Source organism: Camelus dromedarius, chromosome 11 (genome assembly GCF_036321535.1).
Source record: "Camelus dromedarius isolate mCamDro1 chromosome 11, mCamDro1.pat, whole genome shotgun sequence".
NCBI lineage: Eukaryota > Metazoa > Chordata > Mammalia > Artiodactyla > Camelidae > Camelus > Camelus dromedarius.
The window spans coordinates 47,406,679-47,426,805 of NC_087446.1; the positions used below are offsets into that span (position 1 = coordinate 47,406,679).

The 20,127-nt window shown below is 36.4% G+C and overlaps 1 long non-coding RNA gene across 5 annotated transcripts in view; it reads right to left on the minus strand.

The window, feature by feature from the left end:
* The window catches only part of LOC116156373 (uncharacterized), a 62,884-nt gene that overhangs the window by 4,977 nt on the left and 37,780 nt on the right, over positions 1 to 20,127 (minus strand). For 3 of the 5 annotated variants that reach the window (XR_010383218.1, XR_010383214.1, XR_010383217.1), the window contains 2 exons: positions 7,706 to 7,811; positions 7,107 to 7,218 (listed from right to left, as the gene is read on the minus strand). This is a non-coding gene — a long non-coding RNA (uncharacterized LOC116156373). Of the gene's footprint in view, positions 1 to 7,106; positions 7,229 to 7,705; positions 7,812 to 20,127 lie in introns of all 5 variants that reach the window. The other 2 variants (XR_010383216.1, XR_010383215.1) reach the window with 2 other exon arrangements.

Sequence of the window (20,127 nt, forward strand, 5' to 3'; positions counted from 1 at the left end):
TAAAAAATGTATTCCTATATGTCCAGATCCTCTATTTCCTCGAACTTCTGTACATAATAAATTTTTGGCCTTAATGATGAATCATAAGTTATTTAAAAAGCAATTAAACTCAACATGTGTTATCCCCCAAATACTTCTAACTCAGTAAAGAGCGATGACCAAAGTCATATATGTGCAGGCAGTGACAACTAAGGCATAGTTGTCTCCTGACCCACAGCAATTAAAAGATGCTGTAGATTGTAAGATGCATCCCATCTTCAGAGATATTAACATATAAAAAACACTGGGTGTACTAGAAATGATAAACTATGGTATTTAACAGCTCTTATGAATACTTACACCTTCTGGGCCAAATCTGGGTTAAAGAAGGTGAGCATTATGTTTGGGTTAAGATGTTGAATTTCATTTGTTTAGTTTAATGAGGAAGCAAGACATCAGCTTAGGTGGTTGGAGTCCCAGCGGTGAGCTGAGATGAGCATGGCTGCCAAGAGCAATAGCCTCTCTACATTTGCATCCACCGTAAAGTTGTTCCTTATCACACCACCTCATCTCCCGATTTATTGGCCTCTTGTGTGGTGAGCAGAATGAGTTTGGTCTCAGTAACATCTGAAGGGTGACTATTTATCACACATATCTCCCACAAAGGACTTATAAAACTTATCATGCTTGATCAACAAGAAAGAGAGTTGTTTGAAGAAGAAACGGTGATGGTGTGATGAATCCTATGACAGGGGAATTGCAGATGCTCTCAGAGTAGAGTGGGCTTAGCAGTGCAGCCCAGGAATTAAGAAAAGCTTCTCAAGGGAATTATATTGAAGGCGCCACCTTGGGTCAGGGGGGTGGGTAGTATTACGCCAAGAATGATGAGGAGAAGAACGTGCCTGGCAAGGGAAGGTCACTGCAAAGGGGACAAGTTGAGAGAGGCTAGGAGAGATTTAGAAGTTGAAAGGACAAGATGGCTGGAGTACAAGGATCAAGTTGGAGTGTTAGCTTATTGGATCATGAGGGCCCAGTGGATGAAATTGTGCTTTCACTTTCCACCCTGGAGGGCAAATAAATGGTGAAATAATAAGGTCTGCCTTGAAGATCGAGTTCAGACTACAATGTAGACAGTAGCTTGGAAAGGAACGGTGTTGGCATGAGGGGATCCAGTCAGAGAGGGACCAGCAGGAGTGATCCAGGTGAAAAAGGATGGTGTCCTGACGTCGTCTCGTGGTGGGGGATCATAGAGAAAGTAGACAGACTTTAGAGAAGTCTAATTGGCCAAATTAAGGAACGTATGGTTCGACTGGATATGGTAAGTAGAAGAAATCAAAGAAGTTGAGTATGATCAGCTGGCTTCAGGTTTAACTATTTTTCCTAGAAAATTACCAATACTTTCAAATGACTTCAGAAATGATTTTGAGAACTGTAAATACTTACACTGAATTTTTGTAATTATAGTATTTATATTATGGTCAACCTGCTCATGGTCATGACTAGAAAAAATAATAGACTATCTGGAGAAGGGCAGCTTAACGCATGATAGTCTGTTGAAGTAAAGTTAAAACTCTGAAATATCTTTAAAAGAAATTTTTAAATATAGTTGGTTTACAATGTTGTGTTAATTTCTGGTGTACAGCATAGTGATGCAGTTATATGCATATATATTCCTTTCATATTCTTTTTCATTATAGGCTATTACAAAGTATTGAATATAGTTCCCTGTGCTACACAGTAGGACCTTGCCGTTTATCTATTTTATATATAGTAATTAGTATCTGCAAACTAAAAAGACTTGCTTAAGTGAGCAGAGATAAATCAGATTGTTCAAAAGTTTCTCTAATTTTTTTTGCGGTTTATCAACGAAGAGATTTCAAATCCCTCTTGAGAACATGGTTATACAGATCATTTAAAAGACAGTAAATTACTATTCCCCTCCTCACTTCATCTACTGTCCATAGAAACACGGATTGACTGTTTATGTAGCTGCCATTTCAAAGTCAAATACTGGAAGACAAATAGTGCGTGATCTGAGAATTGCTGAAAGGACATCCACCTGATGAATTTTAGACTTTTTTTTATTATTGTTCTCTTTTGAAGCTTGAGGAAAGCACAGCTGAAACCAAACAAATCAAACCACCACAAGCTATCCATGTTGATTAAAATCATTGCTATTAAAAATTACCTAAATATATGCAACATAAAATTGGTTATAAATTTATCATACTTGTAACCTGTATTGTGTTGTACTTACAATACTGAAGCAAATTTTAAAATTAGACAAAGCTAGGAGGCTAGCAATATTGAAATTAATCATTGATTTAATATAATCATTGATAATTTTTTGCCAAAATTAATTTGCTGCTTGCAGCCCTGTACCAGATGACTGAACTCTCCTGCCATTTCTCAGTCCTCATTATCATAAAGCCTGCTGGCCAGCAGAGCTGACATTTGGGTACCCCTTAGTGCGTGCTCATCATTTACCATTAAGTGCACGTCTGTTTATTTCTCGTTAGCCAGAGGCAATACAATAGTACACCTTGGCCCCAATAGAACCATAAACACAAACTCCAGAGCTAAAATTATAGGAAATATTAAGCTATCCAGGAGTCATTCATAAGACCCAGAACATGCTTACATTATTTTTAAAGCTCTCATCATAACCATCAAATGATTAAAAGTTTGAGAATCTCCTTGAGAACCCTCAGAATTTGTGGGAAGCGGTTTCTTTGACCAAATCCACCTTGAGTAACACTAGATTAAGACTTGATAAGAAAGAATTAATATGCAAATCTTATTTATAAAGAGCATGCCAAATCTTGCACACTCTAATTCAAAACAATTTGAGTAGAGAAGGGAATGACCTTGAAGAAAAGGAAAGACAATCCTCTTTGGCTGGAGTTACGAAGTAAAGCATTTGTATGTAAAGCATTTGTAATGATGATACCAAGCCTTGGTAAGATACTGGAAGGCAGTAGGTAGCTGAGACCAAACTGACCATAATGCAGGAAAGAAAAGAAGGTGATTGAAAACGATCTGAGGCAGAATGTGAAGTGTAATATGAATAGTTTAAAAATGTCATGACATTAGTAAATATTATAGATGCAGTTATATTATTATATTTAGTTCAAATGTGCTCATATAGAATTATAGCACTCCAGAAAGTAAAGAGGCAGGTTTCTAAAATAAACTGTTTCAGTTCCTAGAGAGATTTTTCACACTGCTAACTGAGGCAAACAGGCTTTCAGAAAATACTTACTGATTGGCATTTTTGGCATGTTATGCACTATTGATTCTGTAGACTCACGACTTTCTCTGATTTGAGTAGAAATGCCTATTTTTAAAATAATTCTGTTAAGAACTGATAGATTGTTGGCACAGTAGTTGTTTAAATATAGATCAGCGTGTGAAATGATTATGCTGGGTTTGATCAGTAATTTAGTAATTGCCTTCTTAAAAATTTTTATGTTTCTTTTTAAAGAGTATAATTTATAGTTGATTTTTTATAATGTGCAATGTAATACAGATAACAAAGAACTTTTTAATGAAAAGAGCTTTGTAATCATTCGGAGAATAAGCTCATTTTACTGTGGAACAATGTGATATTCTCAGTAAGTACAATTTTAAAATTTTAGCAAATTTCAAAAAAAAAAAAAGGAGCTAATAGATTGTATACTTTAGAAAAGGTTAATTTAGGGGAGGAAGTGCCAAGATGACAGAGTAGAGAGACTCACAGCTCACCTGCTCCCACAAATACACCAAGAATTACATCTACAAACCCGCTGAATCGCACAGAACACCTACTGAACTCTGGCAGAGTGTCTCTTGCTTTGAAATATAGGAAGATTCTCACAAAATCTGATAAACAACAAGTTCATACTGTATAGCACAGGGAACTATATTCAATATCTTGCAGTAACTTATGGTGAAAAGAATATGAAGGCAAATATATGTATATTCCTATATGACTGAAGTATTATGCTGTACACTAGAAATTGACACAATATTATAAACTGACTATACTTCAATAAATATGTATATAAACAAAGGAAAAAAGAAAAGAAAGAAAGAAAGAAAGAAAGAAAGAAAGAAAGAAAGAAAGAAAGAAAGGGAGGAAGGGAGGAAGGGAGGAAGGAGAGAAAGAAAGAAATGGTTAATTCTATATGAAAGAATATTCCAAGCAATCCAGTTTGGGGAGGATTTTACTATTTGAAAAAACTTGGGAAATATAGCAGTTCTTTGAAAGAATTTACTAGAGTCTTAAACCACAGATCTGAGTCCCAGATCTAGTGACATTAAGCTAGCTTCATGATTCCTATGGGTTTAAGTTTTGTTCCCTATAATAAATAGGAGGGAGTTGGCAAAAATAATCACTGGCTCAACCCTTCCATATCATTAAACCATACCGCTGAAGAAGTTTCCTCTAATCTGCATCCTAAACCTCTCCAATAGTAATATTCAACAAAAAGAGAAAGAATTTATTTCTCCCTGTAATTACTTCGTTGGATCTCGCATCTATCGTACAGAGGATTTCTATCACACCCTAAATGTGTGCTTGTTCCTAAGAGCCAGTGTGCTAAATCCTAACTGACAAACAAGCTGCTTCCATGCTTCAATTGCAGAAAGGAAGAAAAATACACTGTATTTTTAGAATACTGTTTATATTATCTCAGTCTTTGAAAAAAATCATTTTGGCCTTTCTTACTGCCATCCCCCAGGAAAAAAATCTATCCCCAGGACTTGACAATGAATTTATTTTTTGTTGTTGCTGTTTATTTAGCATAACCAATCACTCTTTAGCCAGAGGAATGGTGTCTCAAGGCTACCACAGAACTATTCAAAATCTTGGTTCATTAATGATCAAATAAAGAATGTGACCTTTCCAACTTCCTAAAATATTTTCTTACTAAGAATCTATTTTGGCTTTTGGTTTTGATATTTTTCCTTTCTTTTCTCCTCCTTTATTCCTTTTTTTAAACTTCTAATTAATGTAGCAATTTTTTTTTTCTCCCTAGTGAAAACTCTTCAAAGCAAACAAAACCAAGTTAGTTAGATCTCCTTTTCTTTCCATGACGTAATATGTTGTCCGGCACTCAGAAAAGCTCCGTTTGGGTGGCCATTCTAGAGAAGCACAGAATGCCATGTGGGTGGGCAAGACCAAAATCAGAGTTGCCTCAGACTTCCGTGCCCAGAATAGCCACAGAAAGCTCTTTGATCTCCAGCTTGTCTCATCTGCCTCTATCTATTGCAACACGGTCTCTGCAGACGGGTTTCCTGAGCACTCTCCTTTTCTGCTCATTCTTTAGAATTGATCTTATCAATCGTTCATCAGACTACTTTCATCTACCTGAGTCTTCTGAGAATTCTTCTAAAGAACCTCAGGTTCCAGAAAGTTCCTACAGGGATTCTATGATGCCAAATAGGTTATTTTAGTATGCAGCCACTATAAAAAAAAAAAAAAAAAAGAAAAAAAGAAACTAAACTAACCACTGGAAATCTGGCAATTGCTATTTAGAAAAGAAATTTTAAAAGATGGGAGGTTGGACTAGTCTGGCTTTAAAAAGTAGACCCATAGCGTCAGGGGAGGGTGGAGAGATGAGTAATAGACAACATTTGCTGAAGGGCAGCTCATGACACATTTAAATATTATAATGCAGACACATTGAAAGCAATTAAAATATGTTTTTCTCAGCATTTATTTAAAGAGTCTACCAGATTTGGTTTGATTTGGTTGGATTTTTAGTTATTACCCCTGGGAAGTTGATCCAAAAGGTTTATAACATACATGAAGGTAAACAGACTAATTCAATCCTTCACAGTGAATTTCTGTTTATCTTCTCCCACAACCAATGGCATCCAAGAATTATACAGAGATCACGTATAGTAACATAGCTCATTAAATAACTTCCAATGAACGAGGTGGCAAAATCAATATTACTTTAGAAAATAACTGCCATTCCCTTTGAGAACGGTATTATCTGGCGATTCCTGTGGCTGCTGTAACAAATTATCACAAGCTTGGTGACTTAAAAGAATAGAAATGTATTCTCGTTCAATTCTGTAGGCCAGTAGTCCTAAACCAGTATCACTGAGCTAACATCAGGATGTTGTCAGGGTCACACTCTGTCTGGAGGCTCTAGGGGAGAACACATTCCTTGCCTTTCCAGTTTGGGGCAACTGCTGGCATTTCTTGGCTTGTAGCCACATCATTCCAATCTCTGCCTACGTGGTCACATCACATGTTCCTCTTCCTTGTGGAGTCAAACATCCTTCTACCTCCCTCTTGTGAGGATACATGTGACTGCCTTCAGGGCCTCCCTGATTATCCACACTGCTCTCCTCATCTCAGCATCCTCTGTCACACCTGCAAAGTCTTCACCGTATAAATTAGCATGTACATGTGGAAATTTGGATTACTGGGGTTAAGATCTAACATCTTGATCTGGCCTAGGATAAAACCCATCTGTCCTTCCAGCTGGTGCTTCTTGTCTAAGAGTGACAATTTCAGTAAATAAATTCCCACAAACAACTGGAGTCTTAGACAGTTAACGCTTTATGTTACTATTTTGAAAAACAAAACATTTTGAATGTTACACTCTACTATAAATTATTTGGTGAAATTTTAAAATCGCTTTGAAAAGATTTCCCTAGAGATGTGATTTTGCAAAATTGATTACTCATATCATTTATTTTACACCTGAATAAGTGTATTTGCCACCTAAATTTCCCCAGGTAGTCAGCATCAAGAAATATTCAATTCTCACTTTCTTTCTTAGTTCTCCTGAATATAGATAAAATAAAATACAATTTTTAGTATGTATTTAATGGAACAATTCTATTTATGTATCTACATGAACCGTTAAGTAGGTGGATTCTAAATCTGGGAATATTCTGGATGCCATTAGTCTGAAAACCCATCTATCTCACCTGCTACCACTGATAATTGATCTCTTTTGTATACTGAGATCAAGATTTGGGGGCTGCTTGCTGCTGTGTTAAAGCTTCTTCTTCTTCTTTTTTTAAAGATACACTTTGTGAGTTGACATTAGACCCCTCCTAGACTCATACTAGAAATGTTTTCACTGACATGAGTAACTCACATGTTCCTCAAGGATGATACTCACCAGCTTGAAGTCTAAACAAACATTTCATCGAATTTGTTCCAACTGAGCTTTCCCTCCATCACCCAGTCATTGGGGCCATCATCTCTTTATCTCCTGCATCCATCCTTTGTGTCTATAACATACTCGCCACAAGGGAAACACATCATCAAACTCAAGTAATTCCTAATGGAGAAAACTAAGTTTCTAGGCTGGAAGTTTCCATTTCTATTTCTTCTTCAGTTCCTTTCCAGCAGACCTGTACATCACTCACTTTCTAATGTCTTCCCCAGGTTATTTCCTTCTACCTCTTGAGCAGATTTTGCTTTTTGTTTTTCTGAAACAATTCACTGAGCCTATTTCTAAGACATACGTTTAGTCATGTGTTATCTACCATCTAGCATTCCTTGTCCCACTTTCCAGGGCATAACTCTACAACTTTCCTCCTCTAAGCCATGTGGTTTAGTTTGGGTTAAACGCAATTCTCATTACAAAAATGGATTCTGTTTGATTTAAACCAGTTCTATTCTTGCTGGTTCTAGAGATTGATACTCAGGGGTGAAATATGACTTAAAAAGCATTTGACTACAAGCAACAAAAAATTCATGCAATGGGACACTTACTGTTATTTCATCAAAATGCCGTATATGTGATGTTTCCACGTTGGCTTAGCTCTCCTTCATTCTTTCCATTCACAGTATGATTCACTTAGAACTTCCAAGCTGAGAACTATGGAAAAAACACAAAACCGTCAAGAAGAACAAATAATATCGCATGTGACCCACACTTTCAACATACTAGGAAATAAGATAAACAATAAAAGTCTTCAAATTAACAGCAGGTTGAGAAAAAAAAAAGACCCTAATTCCAACAGAGCGCCTGCTGTCCTCCGGCTGCTAATTCTGCAGTGAGGATAGTGGAGGAAGAATGGTTTAAGAAACTCCATAAAAAGGGATAGAGTGGAGTAAAGGGATTATATGAAACAAAAACAAAGTCATCTTCATCAACAGAAAGGTCAACATCAAGTGCCGAAACAATCAGGTCATAACTTGGTGGTTCACAGCACTGGCTACAGAAGAGTGGCTTGAAAGTGTGTGTAACTGGAAAGGCAGCTCTGTTTCTGGGGTAGAATCAGATATATAGAAAAATCTCACAGTCCTCCGAGACAAGGCTGTGATATAAGAGAAAACCGAAGAATCTTAAGGAAACTAAGAAAAAGACACATCCTGTCCTCCTCATTAAAAAACAACAGCAACAACAAAAAAAACCCAAAACCCACAACAAATGGGTGCTGTACTGACAGAAAACTGTGCTCTCAAACTAAAAACCTAGCCACAAAATGAATAGAAACATGAAAAAGCAAGCCACGTTCACATGAAACTATGGTAGATAATCAGAAAATACACATCAAAGCATTTCTGTTATTGAAAGTCCTCCCTCCCACCCCCCCAAAAAAGATGGTGGAACTGAAGAATATGGTAACATGACACTTCAAATTTAATACCGTATTATCATACAGATATTTAAGAATATAAAAATGTATCTTGCATCAGAAATAAAAAATATTAAGAGGAGATACAGATTAAAAACAGAAAGAAATGATATGAGAATTGATTGAATTCAGAAAAGAAACAGAGGAATATGAAAAAAATCGTATTATAAGTGAATAATAAATTACAAGGTGAGGACAAGGCAGAATAGATTCTAATAAAAATTTAATAAAGTAAAAGTCATTGGAAAAAAGCAGAAAAATAACTAAGCACATGATATAAGACAAAGAAATAAAAAGCATCAAAAGGAAAGCAATGTCAGAGAAAATGGTTAAAAAGGAAAATGTCAAATAATATTCAACATGCATATAACTAGTGTCCCTAAGGAAGAAAATTAAAATAATAGAATAGGAATAATATGTGAAATTATAACATGAGGCAAGGTTTCAGAAACAAGAACATCTAAATCTTTGTATTCCAAGTACAGAGTATTAAGACCGGGGAACAGACAGGGAAGGACCAATTCCCAAACACAGTTTGGTAAAATCATTAAATGTTAAATGTGAAGAGCACAATCCTCAGGGCTTGTTTCTGAGGAGTATGTTTTGGGGAATTAACTTACAAGACAAGAGAGTTAGATCAGCCTCTAGGTTTCTCGAAAACAAAGGAAGGAAGACAACAATAAGGCTACATTTCAAGAGATGTACGGAAAGAAAATGCAAAACCACAGATTTTATGTCCAAACAAGCTGCCTTCACATATCAAGGCTGGAGAAGCACTGTTTGGAAAGGGGATCCTGTCAATGTCTGCTGGTGGGTGAGTTACACCCAGACTAAAGTAGACTACAAAGAAACCAGTAGCATTTCAGATATTGAGTTGGAAAGATAAAACTTAAACCACACTTGAGTCATGGTAGAGAATAATTTCTCAACATTACATGTTCCGACTGAGTAGAAAGAATACAACTTATAAAGTTGGAGAGAAAATGGGGAAAAAAGAACAATGTTAATTTTCTATAGATACTAGATGGGTATCAAAGCATATCTTTAAAACAGATTTGAAAATAGTAAAAAGTTAAATACAGAAAAAAATTAAAGGCATTATAAAATATTAATACAAAATTAACCACTAATATGAAATATAAAACTTCTTAAACACACATACAAAATTGAATGGAGCCAGGGGGACGGGGGTGGGTAAGGATAGACTGGGAGTTCGAGATTTATAGATACTGACAAGTATATATAGAACAGATAAACAAGTTTATACTGTATAGCACAGGGAAATAGATACAAGATCTTATAGTAGCTCACGGTGAAAAAGAATATGAAAATGAATATATGTATGACTGAAAAATTGTGCTGTACACCAGAAATTGACACAACATTGTAAACTGACTATAACTTAATTAAATGATTAAATAAATAAATAAATAAATAAAAAGTAAAAAAAAAATTTGAATGGAAACAATACAGTGAAAAAAGAAAGATAGTAAATATAACATAATATACATTTATAAAACATAGATAATATAACAGAATTGAAACTGAGCATGTCACTCCTACCAATAAATGTGGATGGCCTTACTTGCCTATTAAAAGAAATATTTTCAAATTGTCTCATGAAGCATAAGTCAAATCTGTTCTCTACAAAATACCCACCTAGAATGCAGTAAATCAAAGAGACTTAAGTAAATGTACAGACAAAGAAATACTGGGCAAATGGAATAAACAAGAAAGTAGGAGTTGAGATCTTGGTGTTATAAAAAGTGGAATTCAAGGCAAAAACATTAGCCAAATGAAAAAATGACCCATTTTAATGCTAAAGCCATATATGTTCTACAATGAAGATATAAGAGTTATGAACATTTATACATCAAGTAACACAGCAATTACCTATGTAAAACAGAGACTACAAGAGATGCAGTGAGAAGTAAATAGAAACACACTAATTATCGACTTTGACATATTCTCATCTCCACTCAACAGAGTGGTCAAAAAATAAAGACATAAAACGTCTACACAATGTAAAATTATAAGTTTTGGGATATATATCACATACTATACTCTAATAAAAGATAATATATCTTTTTCTCAACTAAACTTGGAATAGTCACAAAAATTGACTACATATTAGGACACACACAAAATAATAGCAAGTTCCATGAAGTAGAAATATTCATAAACACTCCTTGATCTCAATGAATGCAACCGGTATTATCCCAGGAGCACAAAATTGGTGTAACTTTTACAAATCAATCAATATGATTTACAATATTAGTAGAATAAAGGAAAAAACATGATAATTTACTAGTCAGCCCCTGGTATTTTATTGCAAGCAAGTGCCCTCATTTCCTCTCTTATTTCCATTTCCTCCCTCCCACCCTCTCCTCCTTCCTTCCTTCTTTCCTTCCCTTCCTTCCTCCCTTTCTTTCTTCCTTCCTCTCATTCTTTCTCCCTTCCTTCTTTTGTCCCTTCCTTCCTCCTTTCCTTCTATCTTTTATCTCTTTCCTCCTCTACCTCTCTCCCTCTCTCCTTCCTTCCCTCCCTCAGTCTCTCTCTCTCTGTTTCTCTCTCCTCATTATGGGCTTGTGAATTCCTATTTTTCCAAGCATTTGTAACTCATTTACTGCCCTGAATTGTCTTATTGTTCAGATTGTCTTGGATTTGACTACTGGCAGCCTTGAAGTAGATTTCATTTCCTTGAGAAATGCACTACATCACTTTCTGGGTATCTCCTTACTTTCAGGCATAACAAGTGTTCCAGGTACGTCTTTATCTACCATGTGCTAGTCCTGGAATTAGGCATTACTCAGAAGAGCCCTGGTCCCTTTTAGGTTTGAATGGTAGTAGAGACTAAATCTGGGAGGTGGATTGCAATCATTGCTATTGAGAAGCCTTTGTCCTTTCAGTAGAGAGGACTAAAACTATGTGCATGCATATCCACATACAAACATACCCACATACCTTATATATGTCCCTGTATACAATCATACACACGTATAGACATATTCATATACACACACATACACATGTAGAAGGATACACATACATATTCATATCTGCAACTCTGTTTACATTGTGCTTTTTCATACAGATAGTTGTCATTTTGATACTGTCAAGTATATAGATCTCCCAACTTACAAAGCGAAGGCACTTAAACTCAGCAGAATGTGTTCTCTTGAAAGTAGTCAGGTAACTGGGTTTGGTGCAGCTGGAGAATGGAAGCAGGTCCTCCAGTATGCTGAAGAGATAACTACCTGGGCTATCCAAAATAGCTAAGCATCAGGGACTTCTCTCAAGGCTTCCACAGAGGAGCAGATCTCTCCTAAATCACCGGTCTTCAGTTCCTTCCTCCCTTATGACTTGTTGTAAATAGCAATACACAGACCACATCCTTCTCTGGCTCACTCTTGATCCTTGAGGATCCTGAAATTCCAGGAATATGCGAATCCCACTAAACCTCTAGTATTAGACTAAAGAATTCATGCGCACTCCCGAACACCCTTGTCCAACACTGACTTTGTTCCATTATTTCCATGACATCTTTGGAAAGAGAGGATCACAAGCATATGAACTTTATCCTTTAAGATAATCAAGATTTTTTTCTGCCTGGGCTAAACTTCTACCTCAGCAATAATGTAATAATTACGTAAATGCACTATTTACGCCAAGTAGTATTTATTTGGTATTCAAAACTGCTAACAAAGATGGAAAATGTGTATATAAAATTTTACGGTTTAGAAAATGAGATCAATAATCATTCAACCAAATATTTTGAGTTGGTGTTTTTTTTAAATACACCCTGATTTTATTTATTGTGTTTTACAATTGGTTTGTTTGTTTTACTTTATAAACAACATTAAGACAGATAAGAAAATCCTTAACACCAGAAGTATAACTTTGAAGACTATATTTTCAATCATACAACATAAAAATTAAATTGTTTTTTCATCTTTCATGAACAAGATGGGAATTCGCAAATTCGCTTGCAAGCATGATTTAGAAACTTGGAAAATGGTAGGAAACCAAATACTTGAAATTATCCAGAAGAGGGACTCATTCTGAAACAAAATGTGCAAAGCATCATTGTTTACAACATTGATCTCATCGCAAGTTCATGGAACATTTACAGAAAGCAATTCCAAATTCATACAATAATCCATTTTAATGCTGATGAATATGATATGTGTGTGGAATGGAAACCACAAACACTATAATTTTTGAAAAGCAATTAATATAAATCATTGGTATTAAATGGATGTCAATAGAGTAACTCATTAATATAAATGCTTTTCCCAAGTTATGGGGGAGAGGTGTTGATTATTTCTAGGCAGAGGAAATTAGATTTAGTAAACTCTAATATCTAAGGCCTTGACATTTTGCTTAGTAAGCAAGAGCTATTTTAAACTAATCCATGAGATTGGTTGGCTGACTGCCATTATTAGCTTAGAGTCAGAGTTGTTAAAGGGAAAAGTTTGTCCTCATAAAAGGTCATCTTCCAAAGTACCTTAAATATACTTGAGGCAGGTACTATTTAAATTCCCAGAAATAGAAAATTTAAGCCAATACATCTAAGAATAAACTTTTGATGTGTTCAATAAATATTTTGGAAGCTTTATAAAAATGCCTCAAAACAAATCTAAAGTAATGGAAAAGTTTTTGCATTTATTCTAAATCATAATTTTCATGGATCCTTTGTTGTTCGACTAACCGTATAAATCAACTCTATGCCTAATACTTGTTTATTCAAAGACGAAGATTTGGAGATTATTCTAGATCCTTGTTAGCCCTGAGATCAAAGCTCTGTCTACAGTGACACCATCTGCTGAAATTCCACTTTAACTCCAACTCACAAGAAGTTATTTTTTATATTTTGTTCCAAATTCTTAAAAGAGTTAAGTCATTGGATAATGTGTAATATACTTTGCTTTTTTGAAAAGGCAATTTTGAAAAAGTGGCTGAGAGAAATAAAAGCAAGAGGATGCATTTTAGAGAAGCATTTCAAAAAGCTTTCTTCATGGAGCAAAGCACTGTCCTTTAGAACATTCTTAGGTGATGAAAATGTTCTGTATCTGCACTGTTCAAAATGGTACTTACCAGCCATTGACCACCATTCAAATAGCCTCACGTGACTAGTGACCACTAAGTTGGACATTGCAGCTCTAAGCTGTAGTCCAAAGAAACAAAGGTCCACTAGTCATTTGTCAATAAAAAGAGGAGAAACAGTGAAACTAGTTGAAGCAACTCAGCTCCTCTTGGTAAGAATGAATAGAGTGGATTAAGTCACTCCCAAATGGACAAACCAGTTAATCACTTCACTTCTTACCTCTGGATATTGTTTGGTGTCAAACATTCTGCTAATGGATAATCAGGTCTCATTATTTAATGTGATAAACTAACTGGCCCACAAGAGTGATTATATTCACTTCTCACTTTCTCAGACAAAACAGTATGTTAATCACCTTAGACAGAAGTGTTTATTTATAAGGTTACCATAGTCGATAGGGTAAATATAGACGTGCCTGGGCATGAGCCTAACTTAGAGGTGAGTTTCCAAAAGATACTCCCAGACATTTTGCTTACTCTTTTGCAATTTTTTAAACATGAAATAAAAAAACACATGTATAATCTCTACTTTGTTATTATCCTTAAATATGGTAACTCCTGTATGTTTATTTGATGATAAAATCTACATGTTTAAAACTATGGAAGCCATTTAGTGTAAAACAAGAAGTTTAAAAAAACAGCAAACCAGTCCATCACCTGAAATAATCATTGCTAAATTTAAGTGACCTGACTTCAGACATTTGTCTATTCCTACATAAACACAGAGCCATTGATACCTAGATGGAGAGACCAAAATAATGTTATTAAAGTGCAACTGTGCTTGCATCTTTCATTTTAAAAACTATCAATGTAGTTTTATTTTAATTTAAAAGGAAAAGAACTGAGTTAAAACTAAAGGAATTATTGAAGTTTTGGTAACTGTTCCTTCATCCAAAAAAAGATACCATGACCTAAAATCTCTTTCTAAACTGAATTGTAAATGATCATGAAAACTTAAAGATGTTATATCATTTTTTTTAACTAAACATCTCAGGTGCAGGCAGTGGTAACTGATTGCCTAATATAAAGGTGAGGAAATGAACATTCAGTTTCACCCACTTACCACTCACCTCCTGTCCTTCCACGTAGCTAAACATCTGTCATATCATTTACGGTTTTGTTTGGTTGGCTGGTATTTTGTCTTTTATTACATTATGAAGGTTTTATCACCCCACATCCAGACCATAAACAATTTCTGCTGGCTCTACCTTCTACCTTCTAAATATATTCAGAATCTGCCCATCTTCTGAGCACCGTCACCACCATCTTCCTGCTGCAAGTCACCATCAGTCTCACCTGGATCTTTGCAACAGCCTCCTTCCTGGTCTCTCTGCCTCACCCTTGTGCCCCCTCAGTCAGTTCTCAACACAGCAGCCATAATGATCCAGCCTTTTATAAAAGCAATACAGTTATGTCAACCCTTTAAGAAAAAACCCTCCAAGTCTTAATAATGGCCTACGAGGCCCTGCACAATCTCACCCTGTTTGTTACTCATTTCACCTCATCTCCTGAGACTTCACTCCAGCCACACTGGCCTCCTCAAATACATCAGGTAGCTGAGGACACTATTGGACATGGCCCTTGCTACACATTTCACACATTTATGTTGGATGCACACTTATGCTGGATTCCACTTAAGGGTAGAATGAATCATATGAGATGCATGTGATCAACTTCTATGACCATGCCAAATGGTTTTCCAATGTGGTTTCACCAATTTCCACTTCCACCCAGGATTTTGGAGAGTTGCTCTCACTCCACGCTCCAGATACTTGCCACCACTGCACATTGCCAGTCTTTTCCTTTCTAGCCATCCGGTGGGTGTACAATGACACCGTTTGCAGGCTTGCTCCTTCTGTCTCCAATTACCAGTGAAGTTGGACACTGTTCTGAGTTATCTGCTGTCCACTTGGCATCACTACCAAGATATTTTCTTTATTGCAGAGGGGAAGCTGGGGGCTATATTTCCAAGAACTTCCTATCCGTTTGATTCTAGACTGAAGTCTGACATTGAGGGACTTCTAAGAAGGGAAAAACAGGTCATGCTCTCCAGAGGGGGCTGTAGCCAGACTGACAGGCAGACATGAGACTCTCAGCAGCTCCTGATGAGCCCTTAAGCGGTGCTCACTTTACTGATGCAGAAAAAGAGACAGTGGGTGCTTCTTTGAGCTTTACTCCCCAGGCTCTTTGAAGGGCTATATAAGCTTCTAATTTATTAGACTAAAACCCTTCATACCCAAATACATATCACGGCTTCTGTTTTCCTATGCAGGGCTCTGATGGTATTACTACTCAGTCACATATTTAGTGGCCTTTGAGATGTTTCTGGGAAACATCGTGCTTATTCAAGTCTCCAGCTTTTTTCCCCTATGCTCCAGTCTTATTGATTGATAAGAATCTTTTATCTTTTAATCTTTTATATTATTTTTAGGTTCATTTATAGATGATGTTAAGTACTGCTCCTCTCTGCAGTCTGCTTTTTCACTCTCTCAGATGGTGTATTTTGTTAAGATTTACTTAACTTTGAAGTTGTCAGTTTAACAAATGTGTGAATAATGCTTGTATGTTTTATTTTTAAAAACTATTTCCTACCAATAAGATATTCTCCTCTGTTACCTTTATCGTTATTTTTTTCCTTTTATATTTATATTTAAAATCTAAAATCTATCTGAAAATAATTTTTTCAGTAAGACATGCAGAAGAGGTCATTCCCCACCCCCACCCCACATAACTATCCAATTGATTTGACATTCTATCAAATAGACCATTTCTTCTCCTATTCCCTGGAAGTGCTAACTTTTGCATAAGTCAAGTGTCTGTGTATATGTGGGTCTCTTTCTGGGTTATCTATTCTGTTTCTTTGGCCCATTTGTTTTTTCTTTAGTCGACTCCACACTCTCTTAATTACCTTTGTAACAAGCATTGATATCCATTAACGCAAGCCTTCCTACCCTCTCTTCATCTTCAAGATGATCTCAACTATTCTTGATCTTCTGCCTTTCTAAATAAATTCCAGAATAAGATTGTCAATTTCCATTTTGAAAAGCTGTAAATCTACTTGCTTTATGAGTTCTGTTTTGGCTTGATTTCGTTGCTTTTGGCAGTGGGGGAGGCAGTACTAAACATACTTTCTGCCACCAGAGCTATCGGACACATAAATATAACCTCACTCTTTCAACTTTAAATCTGAAGTCATACTCCTTTAAGATGAAATCTAAAATACTTAGATTGTTACACTAGTGTAAGACCCTATATGGACTTATTCTTGCCTTATTTCCAGCCATAACACATGCCAAGTAGATCTCGGGAACTTCAAGTTGGTATTCGGTGTTAGCCCAGCTGCCATGTTTTTCCTGAAGTCTTTCCTGAGTTCCTCAAGCAAGGCTAAGTACTCTCTCCTCTGGGCTATAGCTAATTGTGCAAACCTCTACACTTACTGCCTGTACATTATTCCGTAGCCTTCGTATTATCTAGGCATTACTCCAACCTCTCTAATAAGAGGACAGAGATTCAATACAATCGTCTTGAATAACAAACACTTAGGGCAATTACTTCTACTTTAGAAATAGAAATAGACAGATACATAGATATTTAGAGATAGAGACTTGGCATTTTAGTCTGGTGTCATGTGAGTTCACACTGTTTTTCTGTAAGTCACTTCTATAGACTTTTTTGATGATTATAAAGGACACAGAGCAGCATTAAAAATAGACTGAGGATTCTATAGGGAGATGGCTCGGCCATGGTGCCCTAGTGATCTTACCTCCACATGGTCCATGTGGCTGACCTTGACCACAGTCTAACCAAGTCTCGGTGGAGAGTCCTGGGACTTGGAGCAAGCAGAGGTAAGCCCCGTGAGAAGCTGCTGCAAGGCAGTTTCTCATCCTGATCTTGTGAAAGACAAAGCTAATTCTCAGCCATCTCCCTGCTTCTGGTTGAGCACAGGAATTTCCACCGCACCACATCCCTCACAGTACAGCTGCAGGCTTCTGTGTAAGTTTGTAAAACTGCTGGGCTGTGGTTTAGAAAGTGCTCCTCATTGGCAGAGTGACCTATCACCTATGCGGTCTGTCGTCTGACACTTCTGGTTTAGATTCATGACAAGAAGCTGGGAACACGAGGACTTGGCACCATGATGATCTTACTTTGCTTTGACATAAGTAGTAAACTGCCTAAATCTAGTTGGGGCCATTGACTCTGTCCTAGCCAATCTATAGTAGGGTGACAAGGGAACTTGTGGTCCTGTTACCACCATGCTGCTGCTTTGGGAATGCTTGACCACTTGATAGAGTCTTCTTGAAATGTCAGCTTGTGGGGCAGGGGTGGATGGGGATAGCTCAGTGGTAGAGTGCATATTTAGCATGCACAAGGTCCTGGGTTCAATCTCCATGAACTCCATTAAAAAAAAGAAAGAAAGAAAGAAAAGAAAGAAAGAAATATCAGCTGGTTAGCAAACCTTACTGCAAATTCTGCCAATAGCCAACAAAGATACTTATAAATATGCTATAAGAGATTGAAAACTCATGATAACACTAAAAAGAAGAATATATGATCTGCCTGTTGAAACAGAAGCAACAAAATAAAAAGTAAATAAATAAACAAATAAATAGGATGGGGGTCTGTGTGTATCAGGTTCATCTACAGGGAAAACCCTGCCTCTTACCTCCTTCACTGCATGGTTTATGCTTCACAGTCATGAGATCCGTGCCAAATCCTTTCCTACCTCAGGACATTTAGCAGCTGTGTTCCCTCCGCCTGTTCACCAACCCAGGTCTCGCCCAGTGAGCACATCATCACATGATTAACTCTTTTCATCATTTAGTCTTCAATTTAATGTCATTTACCCAGAAAATCATTGTCTGAACCACTCATCTATTTAACACTCGGTTCCTAATGGCACCCTATACTTCCCCTTCATCATATCTACCACAATTTATAATAAAAAAAAAAATAACAAAGGAAGTCTGAGGAATAGAAAAATAGATCATAAGTATTCATGTTTATCTTCCTACTAGAATGTGGGGTTTATGAACACAGAGGTCATAGTTTTTTATTATTTTTGTTGTCGTTGTTTTGCTAAAACTGTATTTCTATCACTTGGCTCAGTCCCTAACATATAAAGGAGCTTAATTGATGGAGTGATAAACTAGAAAAAGTGAGCCATCGATCCTCAATTTCTTGGGTGCTAATTCTTGAGTGCTGTATTTCTCCCACCCTGTAAACATTCCCTTTTTTCCTGCTATATCTAGTCAGGGACTTAAAATTCCAAGAGCAATTGACATAAAGCATGTAGGGTGGTGGGGACTGAATTGGGAGTTTGGTGAAGCAATATCACTGAAGCAATGTCATTGAAGGGAGACAGGCAGGAAGGAAGGATATTGGTGATGAAATATTGCAACTTTAGAAATAGAGTCCCCAGAAGAAAATTGTACAGGTAGAGCAGACACTGGAAAATTGTGGAAATATTAAAAATGAGGGAGTAATTTTTCAGTATAAATTTTTTGCTATTTTTATGTCAAAGTAACAGGGTAAAAAATCCCAAGAAGTTTCATGTCTGTCCCTCAAATCTAAATTAGAAGTTGATTTTGGGGTTTGGAGTTGTAGACGTCCAGGGGAAATATATCTGAGTAGGTGTGACCATCACCTAAGTGGTAAGAGTCTACATCAACCAAATGAACAGGGAAAATCACCAATTTCTTTTCCATCTGTGTCACGTTCTGTAATGATCTCTGTGAAGCCAAGGATGAGTTTTTAAAAAGCCATATCTAATGACCATGTCAAATTATTGCAGAACAAATGAAAAGGACCAGTATCCCAAAGATTCAGAGGAACACCGATGTTTACTAAACCAGATGAAAATTTCATGAAATTGCCATCCTAAATTAAGAATAAAAGACCCTGACTCAGGAGCAGAAAGCATTATAAAAGCAGGTAGAGATGCAAAGCTCACAGATAAGAGAATGTAGGCGTGATGGACATAAATGGGGTAGAGGGAAATTTTTAAATAACAACAAATTAACTAAAAAGCTAAGTAATAATGAAAATCAATAGCTTGAGGTCAGACTTGGGAAACTCCCCCAGGCTGGAGAAGAAAAAGACAGATGAAAGTAGTAAGATGTAGCATAAAGGAGAGATCATGGTGAGTGAACTCCATTATAGTTATTCCCAAGGAAGCTACCAGAGCTATTAGAAAATAATCCTAAATATGCCCTGCAAAATATTAAAACAAGCTTCCTTCTAGAGGTACTATATATATATGCACACATATATATACACACACACAGACATATATACATATATATACATATATATTTCATTCAAAGGAAAAAAAATTGTCCTGAGATACACGGAAGGGAAAATACATATGGCACATAAGCTTCACCATAAAATATTACAACCATTATTTTTATTAAAGCACTAAAATGGAGGAGAACGGACTCATACAGG